General features: G+C 39.4%; 1 protein-coding gene across 2 annotated transcripts in view; it reads left to right on the forward strand.

Annotated features, from left to right (window-relative positions):
• WASF1 (WASP family member 1) overlaps positions 1–15770 on the forward strand; it is a 152161-nt gene that overhangs the window by 108572 nt on the left and 27819 nt on the right. The gene's annotated exons all lie outside the window — the stretch shown is intronic.

Raw genomic sequence — 15770 nt, forward strand, 5'->3', positions numbered from 1 at the left:
CAGATGCAAGTGGCTTATTATGATTTGGTGCATTTTGAAGAGAGGCTTCATGATTGGCTCAAGTGTGTGCAGAACGTTTTGCAAGACACGGAGGTATCGGAGCCACTCACAGGAAATAGTGGCTACCTCTATTCAGTGACGGCTGCAATTTTTAAGGGGCCCTGGATACTGTACTTGTGATTTGTCCACCCTGGCCAGGTATAGTCCACCAAATGTGCAAGTGCTTGTACTGTACCTTTAATGGGAGGACAGAGCTGCTCCCATTGATAGGTGCTTAGTTCTGTAAGTCCCATTCCCTCTTCCTCGTTAGTATTTCACTGGTAACACCTCTGGAACACTATCCTCTGGGTCAGACCTGACCAATATATAGTGCTAAACGCTTCCTGCTAAGTTCATTTTCCCTCCTCTAACCAATAAGATTATTATGGGAAGGTGGGAAGGATTTATGCCACAAAGAAGGATGCTGTTGCTGTGTTGGGCACAGCAGGAGTTAAGTTACCGGAAGGGATACCAGTACTATACTAAAGTGGAGAGGGGAAAGGAACTGACAGATCACAAGTACCGTCCTCCCCCTCCCCTTACATCTGAGGCAAGGGAGTACTGCTTTTGTGATCACTATTGGTTCCCTATAAAGAATAAGTACATATAAATAGTTAATATTACCAACAGGAGGTAGGGGTGTGAAAATAGGATTGTTAAATCAATCACATTTTGTGATTTGATCAAGAATTTTTTCCAGCATAGCCCTTCAATAATTAATTAAAATCAGGTCCAATCAGAAAACCATTACTAAACATAAAGAAGGTGGATTGGTGAACAGACCATGAAATGCAGAAAAATACAAAATGTCTATTTCTTTATCACTATATAAAGCACCACCATAATTACCTATACAGACAATATATACATCGTAAGACTAGTCGGCATTCATACTGATTGGATGCAGAAAATACACAGGACCTGTGGTTGGAGAGATTTGGCCCTACTTGTTTTTACACATTCCTATAAATTACCACCTCATACTGTACAGTACCATATTTCAATTTCATTTCTTACCATATATTTCAGTTATTTTGCCCTGCTGGTTGTCAGAAAACATTGGCTTCTAAACAAAAAGAAATAGAGTAACCAAGCAACTGGGGGTGACCCAAACCACTAGCAAAGTATAGGGCCCGAAAAGCCCTCCTAGTAAAAGAGCAATGCTTGTTGTGATTTGCCTTCTTAAAACAGAAGGAAACCATAAAAAGCAATAATTCAGATTTAATTTAGCAGTTATCTCTCTATGCCTCTCTTATGCTACATCACATATGTCATTTTGTGTTTATGCTACAGATCTCAGAGACTACTATGTTTTAAGAGGAGAGTTGTTGTTGTTGTTGTAAGGCCCAATTCCTCAATGCATAATCATTTACCGGAGCAGATCTATAGTACTAAAAATCCAGTGCATCACCATTGGAAACAAAATCACAAACCCTTACATCAGATCAAATGTGGCATATGATTTATAAGAATATGGTATTATGCCCCTGAGATATTGCATAAAATGTACTCACACAATTATGAGAAATGATTCAGCTCAAATGCTGGTACATTGATTCACATTTGGTGATCCGGCAGAGTAGTAAAACTACTCTGGAAATAGGTTAAAAATGTCAATCATACTAGACTGCAAACGGTGTAATGCAGTGCTATGACTTGTCTCCCTGGGAACCGATACAAAAATAAATTAAAAAAAGGATTTTTTTTTTATCTTACTGGTGGCCTAATGGGTTACTGTCAAGTCTTTGAAATTACCAAGTCTAAAACTGAGTACACACGTACGATAACGATCGTTCGAAAACAAACGATAACGACAATCGGGCCAATAATCGTGCGTTCCAAATTTTCCAACGATCATTTTTTTGGACGATAACGACTGTTATCGTTCAATCCGGCCGATCCAACCCGGCGGATTTTTTCGAAAGATAATCATTCAATCATTGCAGTGTGTACAAAGATCGTCCGATAATGATTATCTGTGGAGTAGTACGCATGTTCTTATTGCCTGTCATAACGTCATTTCCGTTTGCGCACGCATTTTTTTCTCGTTCGTCGTTTAGTACTTTATACTTATATCGTTCACGTGTGTACACAATCGTTCATTACGAACGATCTTTTCGGTCTAATTTGAATATTGTCTAAATGTCACCAATCGTTCGTAACGAACGATCTTTATCGGACGTGTATGCGAACCTTTGCTTGAAAGAGCTATTGGAAAGATGAGCCAGATTTGCTGTTGTGAATGCATAGCCACATTGAAGGTAATACATCACAGGCTAATCTTGCTTAGGATTTCTGGACAAATGGCTGTAGTTTAATACCTAGGTTCTCAACATGTGGTACACGTACCCCAGGGGGTACTTCTGATGGTTCCAGGGGGTACTTGGGCTTTATATACTTAATTAAAAACAACCAATTTAGAGTTTTAGAAGATGATAAATCTTATTTAAATACCACCAAATTTAGTATTTTAGCTAGTTAAAGGGGTTCTCTGGGGGGAATAAAATCTGACACTTACCTGGGGCGTCTATCAGCCCCCTGTAGCTGTCATGTCCCGTGACGTCCTCCTCCGATCACCCGTTCCCCGACGCCGGCACCGGGCAATTGTTCATCTAACAAGACAAATAATGTGCGCTCCCATTTGCATCATTGGGAGCTTACTGCGCAGGCACATTTTTTTTTGTACTGCCCCTGCGCAGTCAGCTGAGATGCCGCGTTAGACTGGGGCGGGCGGCAGGGAACGGCGGATCGTTCCATTACTGCTACAGGGGACCGGTAGAAGTCCCAGGTAAGTGTCTGTTTTTATTTTCAACCCCCCGGAGAACCCCTTTAAAAGCAATAGTGAGGGCCCATTCACACTAGAAGCGCTTTTCTGACCGTTTTGCGATTCGCTTTTTTTTTAATCGCTCCCATTCACTTTTATTAAAATCGCAGGAACAATCGGGGAAAAATCGCCACGAGTTTTTCATACATGACTGCAAAATTGCTGCAATTTTTCAACGATTTCACCGCGATTTTAATGAAAGTGAATGGGAGCGATTTTAAAAACCGTGAATCAATCGCAAAACTCTCAGAAAAGCGCTTCTAGTGTGTATGGGTCCTAAATGCTTGGAAATTGTTTAGAACCAATTATCATGTACTATGATTAAATATATATATTTGTCAAGGGGTACTTGTGATAATGTGTACGGTGCTAGGGGGTACTTTGCGAGTACAGGGTTTTAAAAAGGGTACATATCAATAAAACACTGGTTTAATACACAGTTTGTTAACCTCATTGGAAGAAGTCAATCAAATATTTAAAATCTAACTTTTAATAAAACATCAATAGAAGACTCAGCGGAGAAGCTGATAATATTGACTTGAAGACAGTGTGTATAGGGAGAGCGGTATCTTGTACGATAACCCAAGCTTCAACTGGAGATAACTCCCTTATGTCATCAGTGACTACATAAATTTCACATCCACCCCACACACAACTCCACATGTTTCATGCCCTCAAAGGGGACTTTGTCAGGGGGAAAGTGTTGAGTGCTTAGAGTGCCTGTGCTAAAGTGCAAAAATTACATTTCATAATCCTACTAATAAGTCACATAACATTAGCCTTTGGGCTCTGTCAGCAGCCATATTTATGTAGCCATTGCGTGTGAGAAAAGGGAGACATCCCTAGTTGAAGCTTGCGGCTGGGGTTATCATACAAGATATCTCCATCCCTATACCCACACTGTTTATAAGTCACAAGTCACTTTATTATCAGATTTTCCATTGAGTTTTATATGGATATTTATTAAAATTAAATTAAATATTTTATTAATCTCATCTAATAAGGTTAAGAAAAACAAAAGTTTGCTTTCTTAAAACAGAAAGAATTTGCGATAATTCAGGTTGGAGTGAGCTTGAGATGTCTCCCAGTGCAACACTGCTGAATATATGCAAATTAACCATTGTACCCTTAGAAGCTAAACACACCTCCAGAACCGCTGGAATGCAATGATGTGTCAGCTTGTTAATTTGTACAGAGCCAGAATAATCCAACATGCATACAGACTGTTTCAGATTGTTTGATCCTCATCAGTGCATGGCATGGATTAATTTCGCTCTATGGAGTAGGGCTTGTAACACCGAGAGGTACAGACTAACCAGCAAGCTCATGGTGACCCAGAACTCATTGGAGTGTGTAAGGGACTACAATGCTCCTAAAAGCCCCCTTACTAAAATGCTAAGAAAAACAAAAACAAGCTCACGCTTCAGTTTCTCTTTTGCTAAAGCACTGTTTAAAGATCGTGAGAGCAGATAAAAGCTTGCGTTTTAACATAAACTTTTGTTTGCCACTGTTTTTTCATCGTTTCATTGTTGTAAATGCAGCATGTACTGTTCTGATGTTTTTTTCTTGTATGTAGGCTCTGTTCACATCTAAAAAGGAAATCGCTGAAGGCAACGATTTTCTATTTATTGAGCGCTTTTTCCCCCTCCCGGCGCTCCACTGCGCGCTACGATTTTGTGCAAAGTGCTTTTGTAAGCGTTTTTGCAGAGCGATTCCATTTTTCACTTCCTGACGTCAGGCAAAATTCCTCAAAAATGGTACAGGCACCACTTTGCTGAACGGATCGGAAATGAACAGCTCAGATGTGAACTCTCTCATAGGGAATCATTGCACAAGTGTTTTGAGGGCGGTGTGACTTGAAAAAAGGCCAAAAACGCCCTAGATGTGAACAAGCCCTTAATGAGTATTTGAATTTTACATGGCTTTTTTTGTTAAAGTATGTTTCCTCTAAACTTTGACACATGCAGTTCATTTGTCTCTGTGATATCCCATTCCTCAGCTACTCCCACTTCCTGTCTGTCGATTTGCTGCCAGTCAACAGCAGTAGCTGGCCCTTTGAACCTGCCTCCTTCCTTCTGTATGATTATATAGTTCTGGTCCATCCCTTGTCTTTCAGAGCAGAAACCCATGAGTACCCTGTGAGGAGCCAAATAATTCACTTTATACTGCATTTGTCCTGGAAATGTATTTACAGGTACCTCCCTAAAATATAGAATATAGGTCCATGAGTTGAAAGCTTCTACAGACATTATATGGTTAATTCTATAGCAGCAAAAATACAACAAAATGTTGTAACCCCTATTGAGAGTATTCAAAACCAAAATATCTTTTTCCTACAGATGGGCTTTAAAAATAGCAAACATTAATACGTTTCTACATTCAAATGTATGGTGAAATAACATTACAAAGTATATAGTTTCTCTTTGAAATCAATAGTTTTACAGTTTTATTACATCATATTGTTTAATCCTGTAGGTCTGTTTATAACTATATTACAAAAGGTTTTATAGAGCGCTGCCTCAATGTTTTATTACTTTTGTACTAACTATGAATACATGCATTTTTCAAAGGGATGTAGTAAAGAAATGTGATACAATTAAAGAAAGGGGAACAAGCTGTGTTCCTATTGCATAGTTTACCACTGAGAGTTGTCACAAAACATAAGATAACATACAGGATAATTGTATTGTTTCTGTGCAGTCTTTGAATTCCAATTGGGCTGCATCAATTCATAGTACATTCTGGTTCCCCAAAGGATGCCTCTGGTAAATGACTGCAAGGTCCCATCTCTCCTATCATCTAGCAGAACCAGAATAAGAAGAAATCTGTGGAGAATTGCTACATTCCTCACAGTTGTACAACAAAGCAAAGGGATACTTTGAGATATTTAGTCGACAGTTTGTATTAAAGTAGTGTCCACTTTCAGTTTTTATTTTTGGATATCAAAGAGAAAAGTGACATTGTTTTTATTTCTGTCCAGGAGATTTTGCTTCCCTTAAATTAGGCCTTGTTTCCATCTGTCCGCTTCTATCCGCTTTTTTTCAGCACATCAATGTTACAGATTGATACATGTTGCTGAAAAGCGGACAGAAGCGGACAGAAGCGCATAGATGGAAACGAGGTGTATCTGTGATAGCTGATTTTGAGAAATTAAACCACTCACTAGGAATTAAAAAAAAACATATCCCACCACTGCAAAAAGTTAATAAATAGTTTCAAGCCTCTAAAGAATAGCTGTACTTTATTTCATTGCTGAAAGTCCAGTGTTTACCGTATGTGCCTTTCCCTCATTGCAGCCAACCAGGTTCCCTCCTGTAGTGTCTGGAGCCTGCAGCTATAGATTATGCCACATACACTGCCCATACTCTGGTACAGGAGTAATAACCTGACCTTGACCCCTGTCAGACTCTTCAAGAGGGAGGTTTAGTGGCAGCCTGTAACATGTCCTCTTCTGTATTGACCAGTAGGAGGGAGGGTGAGTCTCTGCACATACTACACCACCTTCCAGAATACTCTACTTGAGGCGGTGAGTCAATGAAATAATGTAGTGCCTGGCCTGAAGGGGGTTGTGACATGCTCCCTTCCAAAGGTAATTTCCACTACTAGTGAGAAAAATAAAACACATAGGCCCATATCCCATTCACTTTTTCACCAGAGTTTTCTCCTAGGTGATATTTTTAAACTTGTCAGTAAAATGCCTTTTAAGCCTCCAGAAAGCAAGCAAATACTTAGAATAATTTTGATAGTACTTTTTAACCACTTTTTTGGTACTTTATGTAATTGATAAATGCTGGAAAGTTATTTTAAATTGAAGATGAAAAATTATCTCTTAGGAGAAAACTCAGGTGAAAAAGTGAATTGCATATGGGCCATAGAGTGCACAAATTCACGGTAAATATTACTTAAAGAGAACCCGAGGTGGGATTTAATTATATTAGTGGGGCACAGAGGCTGGTTGTGCACACAATCACCAATCGCTGATTGGAGGGAAGGGACGCAGGCGGGTAGCGCCGACACAGAGGAGGCGGGGGAGCGGCGCTGACAGACACGCATAGGTAAACATTGTGCTGGCGACACGCTGCGTGTCGCTAGCACTGCGGAGGGGACAGCAGATCGCAGGGGGGTCCTGGGGGCACACCATAGGGAAACAGAGGCTGGTGATAGTGTGCACAACCAGCCTCTGCACCACTAATATAATAAAATCCCACCTCGGGTTCTCTTTAAGCTTGTTTGGTTTGTATTTAAGCACATGTAAAACAGTCACTCCACACTAACAGAAACTGACAAATAGGAGTATCAAAACTTTGTTTCCAGTCAGTGGATAGGTACAAATCTTGAAAATGAGAACCCGTGTCTCCTGCTCTGTGCAGCCAACTACTTGTTATTCTATACGCTGATCTAACTCTTGTTTCTTGGTTTATGTTGAGATTACTCACAAAGCAGATGAGATAACCTGGTACCCCAATTTTTATGAGGATCTGCCACAGTCTGTCATGATGATCTTCACGGTCAAAGGCTTTTGAGTAATCGATCAAGAAAAAAGTAGACATTCTTCTGGAACTCCCTTGCTATTATGATTGTCTATTGTAGAATATTCAGCATCATCTTGATAGCATTTGAGCGCAGTGCAATTGTTCTATAATTTGAACACACTCATTGCCCATTTTTGGGATTGGAATGTAAACTGACCTTTTCCTGTCCATCGGCCATTCTTCAACTTTTCATATTTGCTGGCAGATTACTAGCAGCACTCCAGCAGTATCCTCATGCAAGCTTTTCAGTGATTACACTGGAGCATTGTTGTTAGCATTGCCTTCTAAGGCCTATTTGACTTCGCTCTCAATGACATTTGGTCCAGGTATAAGTACTGTCTGTCTTTCTTGTATGACCTTTCTGCATGTTATAGCCACCTTTTCTTCACATCATCTACTTTTGTCAGATTCCTTCAATTTTTATCTTTCACCATTCCTATGTTTCCATGGAAGGTCCCCTCAATATTTCCAATCATTTTATAGAGATGTCTTTCCCCTTCATTCCACCGTTCTCATTTTAGCTATTTGTTTAATACCCTTCCCCTTTCCCCTGCAGAGAAGTCTATTTGATTGTGATATTGGTGATCTGGGGATGTTGACTTGTAAAGTCTTCTTTTGTGCTGTTAAAATAAAGAATTTGCTATAATCTATGAGTTACATACTTACATAGTTACATAGTTATTTTGGCTGAAAAAAGACATACATCCATCGAGTTCAACCAGTACAAAGTACAACTCCAGCCTCCTCCCTCACATATCCCTGTTGATCCAGAGGAAGGCGAAAAAACCCTTACAAGGCATGGTCCAATTAGCCCCAAAAGGGAAAAAGTCCTTCCCGACTCCAGATGGCAATCAGATAAAATCCCTGGATCAACATCATTAGGCAAAATCCAGCCATGCTTCATTTTTGTTTTCAGAGACCAAACTTGTATGTAATGTCGTTTGTTTTTCACTGACGGCTTTAGCATTCTAGTCCCCTATGATGTATGCAATGCCTTTCTTGGGTGTTGCAACCAGAAGCTGTTGTAAATTATCGTAAAACTGTTCTACCTCCTTCTCATCAGCTTCAGTTGCTAGAGCATAACATAACTTCACAGTAATGTTGAATGGTTCGCCTTGCAATCTGAGTGAAATAATTTTGTCATTTTTTGGGGATTTAAACCAAGGACTGATGTTGACACCCATTTCTTTTATGAGTTGCCTGTCCACAGTAGTAAATCTGCTGTACATTTTTAATGTAAAATGACCAGTTCCGGTCCATTTTAGTTCACGGATTCCCAAGATCCCACTGTTTAGCCTTTTCATTTAAATTTTGATTCCATCCAATTCTTAAATCCTATATTTCACATTACAATTTCAGATGGTATATTGCTTCTGGAAGCATTTGATTGTACTTTCGATATCTCTGAATAACTCGGCAGATGGATGTCCTCTCTGCTTTAATCTATCAGCATGATTATCTCTTATTCTACTCGTACTTGTCTTCTGCTCTTCACCAGTAGCTTACTGGGTGTATTCAGAGCTTTTCTTTTTTTTGGGGGGGGGGGGGGGGGGAGGGGGTGCTCATGTTCCAAAGCCATATTGACATAACTCTGGTTGCCTCTGTCCACTTGGTTTTCTTGGCAGGAGTTAATGAATAGTAAATTAAAAAATAAGTCTTATGAAAAATTAGTCCAATGCCTCTTTTCATCTAGAGCCCTGAAGGTAGAGTACTGTGGATAGAGGAATGGAGTTTGCCGTATGAGCTCCTATTCTCTCTCCCTCATTTTTTCCATCTCTCTTGCTCTTCCTTTGTCTCTTTCTTACTTCTCTTTTCTTTTCCCTCAAACCCTTCCTACTACCTTTCTCTTTCTATTATCTCCATTGTCATTCCTTTCCTCTCTTCTTTCTTAGGCACTAGTGAACATTAGCTATTCATGCAATAACTAGAAGACTAACATAACCTGAGGGTATAAGCAGATATGCAGCACCATGGACAATGCTGGGACTATATAAATCCATAATAATAATATTTTGAGGAAAACCCTGCTCCTGACTCTGAACCATTTTCAGATACTGTGTTGCTTCATTTAACAGGAGGAGAGTAATGGGATATGCTAGTGGTGATGTTAAGATACAGCTATGTTTATAACAATGACTTGTTTACACACTCTTGTTTATTATACACACACAGTCTTGTTTATTATACTATATTCAAGCGGAATATAACCCTGCATTTCAACTTTGCTCTAAAACATTATTTACAGTATATTATATGCAACCAGCATTTTTTTTTTTTTTACTAGACCAGCATTGGAAGGGTTACACAGAGCTTTAAAGTTCCTGGAGAGAACTGCAGACGCATCCGAAGCTTACATAGATACATTTTGTTTACGTAAATGTATCTAGGTGTGGAATGTGACTCACTCTCTCTGACTGAGAAGGAGCTGGAGGACAGCCAAAGAGTGTGTAACATTTATCACTTGTTACATTCTATTTAGTTAAATGTATCTATCTGAACTTCTGCATATCTCTCCATGGAACTTTAAACCTCTGTGTTTAACCCTTCCAATGCTGGCCTAGTAAAAACAAAAGATGCTGGTTGCATATAATATGCTGTAAATAATGTTTTAGAGCAAAGTTGAAATGCAGGGTTATATTCCACTTTAAATTAAAGTGGACCCAAATTAAAAATACAAGATTTCAGGAATAAAATCTATTTTCTAAATTATAATAATAAATAGCAGCTTTTTTTCAGCTGCATGATGACAAATATAAAATATTTTACATTTATTGGAGGAACCCCTCCCTTCTTTTCAAATTGCCGGGATTTTTCCGGCAAACTGGTGGGGTAGATGGTGTCTGGCAATGGAGGAATTGCTAATGGCTGCCCCCAGTATAACCCTAGCAATGAAAAGCATGCACTGAAATGATCATAAGCTTGAAGGAGTGTTTGTTTATCTTTGTATGTGTCAGAGTGGTGCAACTAAATATTTTTAATTAAAAAAATGTTTGGTTTGGGTCCGCTTTAACTACGGTATGTCATTTTTGTTTGCATTTTTTCTATTCAATTTTCAATATAATGAACAGAGGCGCCAAAAGTATAAGATTAGATTAAATGAGCTTAAAAACCAACTTAAATGGCAAAATTGAAGGAGGAAGTGGTGGTCTTACCTCCCTCAAGCAGACATGACAACGACTGCGATTCAGACAGTCAAACACATTTATTAGGAACTCCAAAAAGAAATGCAACGCGTTTCGCAGGTTCAACCCCGCTTCATCAGGCAATATAGGGAGGAGTATCAAACAATCTGCACAAGGATTCAAATGAGGCGCTTAATTTGAATCCTTGTGCAGATTGTTTGATACTCCTCCCTATATTGCCTGATGAAGCGGGGTTGAACCTGCGAAACGCGTTGCATTTCTTTTTGGAGTTCCTAATAAATGTGTTTGACTGTCTGAATCGCAGTCGTTGTCGTGTTTGCTTGAGGGAGGTAAGACCACCACTTCCTCCTTCAATTTTGCCATTTAAGTTGGTTTTTAAGAGCATTTAATCTAATCTTATACTTTTGGCGCCTCTGTTCATTGTATACAATTCTGAGTCCACCCTTGGTGGAGGGTTGCTACCCTTTCTTCCTGTCTACAGAGAGCGACTTCTTAATCCTGAGTGGGGTCAGGACAATCTCCCCACCTGCCTTTACAGTGGTTGCCTGCTGGTGACCCTGACTTGTGAGTATCTAGCAATACAAACTTATTGCCACCTTGTCCAGTACGAATTACACTATTGGGGCTCTTAGTGTTCCCTGTTTTCAATATAAATATTGTTTTAAATAAATAACCCTTATGCAGCTTACTGGATGGCTGGAGTGTGGAGCTCTCTTTCTGTTAATACACTGAGAGTCCCCAAGCTAATGGGTTTACATTATTGCAGGAACTCACACACACATAGGGTTTCTTTATTTCCATAATGTTAATGTTTAGCTATAGTAAGTGAGCCAAATTCTTATCTTTCCTCTTCTGTGAGTCTTTTTATTTCTTTTTAAAGCTAAGTCAGGTGGTGTTAAATATTCATGAGGAAGTCAGTTTCTCCAGCAGTCTGTAGTTCATAATGGCAATGCTTTATTAATCAAACCAGTTGAATGACTCTATTAAGAATGTTCAGAGCAGTTCATTCATATTTTCAAATGAATAAAAGTATTCACAACCTGTTAACTGTGCTTTGTCTGTTTGCCTAAACATGAGATCCCATTTCAGGACAACAATTGTGAAAAACATCCCATTTATTTTAATACTGGATATTACCATTACTGCTGCTAATAAATATATGCTTTTTTTCCAACAGTTTTTTCATAGCCGTTATGCTGTTAGTGTATGAGAGAGTTGAGATGATTTTTGAAAGAAAACTGTACAGTTTTTTTTTTTATTCCTTCATGATTTTGGGAAAATGTTCCCTCTCCTATGTATATGAATGTGTGTGTGTTGTTATTATTATTAATTTATAGGGCACCAACGTATTCAGTGGTGCTGTACAAAGTAAGAAACAAACATGGGGTACATCATAATAATAATACAGACAGACAATGGTGTATACCAAGGTACAAAATACAGAATTGGTAATTACAGTGGCAAAGTGAAAAGTGTGTGTGTGTGTGTGTGTGTGTGTGTGTGTGTGTGTGTATTATTATACTTCTAGTACTTAGCTTTTTAGATGGTGGAAATCGTAGCATAGGAGGGTTTCAAAACAACACTATGTCCCGTAACAGTAACAAGATTAACCGGTCAGAGTTCCTTAGCACTCTCAACTTAGGAAGACACTTGGTTTAATGGTAAACAACTTCTTAAAGGGGAACTGAAGAGAGAGGTATATGGAGGCTGTCATGTTTATTTCCTTTTAGACAATACCAGTTTCCTGGCATCCCTGCTGACCTCTGCCTCTAATACTATTAGCCATAGCCCCTGAACAAGCATGCAGCAGATCAGGTGTTTCAGTGGTTTAGACTTATAAGTCTGATCTGACAAGACTAGCTGCATGCTTGTTTCTGGTTTTAATCAGATACTACTGCAGAGAAATAGACCAGCAGGGCTGCCAGGCAACTAGTATTGATTAAAAGGAAATAAACATGACAGCCTCCATATACCTCTCTCTTCAGTTCCCCTTTAAGCTAAGTACATGCTTTATACTTTTGTAGCCTGAAAAGATTGTTCTTGTTTCAGGCAGCAGTTTTGAAACTATTTTCTCACACATGCATTGCTTCATTCCTGGTTTAGCAGCTTATTCTAGTCCAGAAAAGGGAGGATTCGTGACCTGCACCTGCTGCAGGAACTTAATTTGAGTTCCCACTATAACAATTTGGGCTTGATTCACTAAACTGTGATAACTCAAATATCACACCTTATCAGAGTAGCATAGCGAAGGCTACGAGCCCGCAGGTGCTCAGGGCAGGATGAGTGCAATTGCCAATTAGCAGGCATAAGTTCGTAGCGCTCGCTATGCTACTCTGATAAGGCGTGCTAACTTTAATAAGGTGTGATATTTAACACGGTTTAGTGAATCAAGCCCATTGGGTGAAAGCAACCCACCTCGAGGATTGCTAGAGAAGAGGTCAATGACATCCGAGTAAAATTATACACATTAATTTATCTGGCTCAGATTTCCAAGATTACCTATGACCTTTGAGGACCTTCAGCCTGCAGATGTCCAATTAAACCATTTATGATTATGGTTGGTTGGAAAACTCATAGAGCATACTTTTACTACGTACACTTCAATATACAAATAGTATTGTATTTAAAGGGGCAGTACAGCGAAATGTAGGCTACTTGGATTTCCTTAGTAGCGTGTTTCTATTAGGAAGACCAACACTTATTATATCGTGCTGTTGTTTAAAAAGGTCATCTGGACAGGATTTATAGCTCAGATACAGATCCGTATGTCGCCAAGGCAAGGAAAGCGACATACTTTGTGTTCAGTTACTGTGTGATAACAGCTCTCTCTCTCTCTCTCCTATCTGACCACTGAAAGCTCAGTCCGTTGCTCTTCCTAATAAAAACATGTCACTAAGGAAATCCGAATAGCTTAAATTTCTCTGTAGTGCCACTTTAATAGGAGGTTTGATAAGTGGGCGACCTTTTAGCAGAACAAAATACTATGCTTATTGGGTTAATGGGCAACCTATAGTTTTCAGGATGCTAAGATTCTGCCTAGGCCACCTGTAAAATGTTGTTGTTCTTGCTAAAAATGTAAGACCCTAAAACACTGGTATGAAACTGTGTTTAAGTGACATGCAGATGAGATAATTGGATCATCTATTTTCATTTTATAATGTAGGAACGGAAATTGTGTCTATTCTGGCACAATATGCGTTTATTTACTGAGCACAAATTAACTTAGAAACAGAAGGTACAGAGTCACAGGTGCTCTCCAATAAACCCACATCTGTTCCTGTTTGAGACTTGTGAGAAATAAGAGAAACCTTCTCAGGCTGAAATAGAGAATGTTTCCATGTTATCATTGGCATTAGGTAGCAAGACTTTAAAGCATCAGTTTCCAGTTCACATCACCTTTGGTGATAAAGAATCCTCCGGACTCTGGAAAGGGCAAGAGTATGAGCTTTTCCTAAACATCAAGCCATTTATCTAATGTATTGCTGCATACATCTAGTGGTTATCCAAATTCAGACCAGCAAGAGTAAGACTGGTCATCTCTTGTTTCAGTTATTGGGGGAAAGAATGGTTGAGACAGGCTTGCAGACATCAGATGTGCTCCAGGAGCGAAGGAACTAAAACCATTTTTTTAGGTACAGGTACAGTGTTGCGTACAATACAATATACAACTTATCAGAGTAAAATGCACATTATAGATGTGTTATATGTCATAGACAGACATTGTACTCAAAGTAAATTTGTGTTGAATGATGCCCATTAATTTTACTACAACAGCATTAAACCGTGGACCAACCTAACCAGAATGATGCAGAAAAGGCAAAGATATAAAGTGAGGAAGGAATGAAAGGTAATGGACAAACTAAGAAGAAAGGGAAAAGAATCTCCAATTGTGTCTCTTCATAACCGCTTATCACAGAAACATTACATATAGCCTCAATACGAAGTGCAAACATCAAGTTATATGAGAACTAGCTAGTCCTCAGGACCAGAAGGAATCACATCAACATTGTTATACCAGGGGGCCCAGATCCTTTGAAAACATTGTGGGCAATTATGACTTTTGACTTTTGAGACGATACAAAGGCAAAGCACCTATAATTAAATGTTTCCATGAATTAATCGTTGGTGGCTTATCTGACTTCCTGTATGAAATATCTCTTTTCGCGCATAGAAACATAAATTTCTCACCAGATATTGAGGATGCTTACCGGGGGTAGTGTCATCCAGTAGACCAAGCAAAGGCTACCCTGGGGAAACCATCAAGGCCTTGATTCACTAACTGGCGCTAAGCTGGTTAGTGTGCCTTATCACTTAGTGGGCACAAACTACAGCGCTAACCTTATCTGAGGTTAGTGTGCCTTATCTGAACTTAGTGCCCCTTAAGTAGCTTTGTGCACACTAAAAGATGCACAAAGCTAAATCGCGCACTGCTCCGCGCACAGCGTGATACGCCGATCTTTGCGCGCGGTGCGACGTTAACATCGCACCCGCTACACTGTACATGATGCGACCTTAATGTCGCATAGGATGCGACCTAAACGGCGCATCAGTGCACCATTATCGTCGCATCCTATGCGACCTTATGGTCGCATCATATACAGTATAGTGGATGCGACATTATTGTCGCACCACACACAAAGATCAGCGCATTACGCTGTGCGCGGTGCACAAAGTGTATCTTTTAGTGTGCACAAAGCTACTTTGAGGCGCACTAACCTCAGATAAGGCACACTAACCTCAGATAAGGCACACTAACTGGCTTAGTGCCGGTTAGTGAATCAAGGCCCAAGTGTATTGACAGAATATCATTGTTCAAAGTAATAACTTCTGTTGAAATTCTTCATTTTAAATAGTATGACTTTAAAACAAAAATAAAATGTTATTGATCCTTCTGCAATTTGATAAAATAACTGCATTTCATCAAAACTATTGTAATCATTCTTGTCTGATTTTGCATGCATGCAATTGCATTGAACCACAAATAGTGGAAAAACTCACAGAATTTCACAGAAAAATACATGAATTCCTTTGTGCTTTTATGTTGGGAATGATCCCTAAGGCCCCTTTTATACTTGGGGCGGTCTGTCTTGCTGCGTCGCTCAAAACTGCTGCATCCTGTCGCAGAAGTGATAGCCCTATGGGGATATCACACTGAACGTGGTGGGGCAGGTCTCTTTGTGGCACCTCAAGAGTTGCATTGGTAACCTCAGAACTGAGGCAAACCTTCGATTG

The sequence above is a fragment of the Hyperolius riggenbachi genome, chromosome 4, assembly GCF_040937935.1.
Source record: "Hyperolius riggenbachi isolate aHypRig1 chromosome 4, aHypRig1.pri, whole genome shotgun sequence".
Lineage (NCBI taxonomy): Eukaryota > Metazoa > Chordata > Amphibia > Anura > Hyperoliidae > Hyperolius > Hyperolius riggenbachi.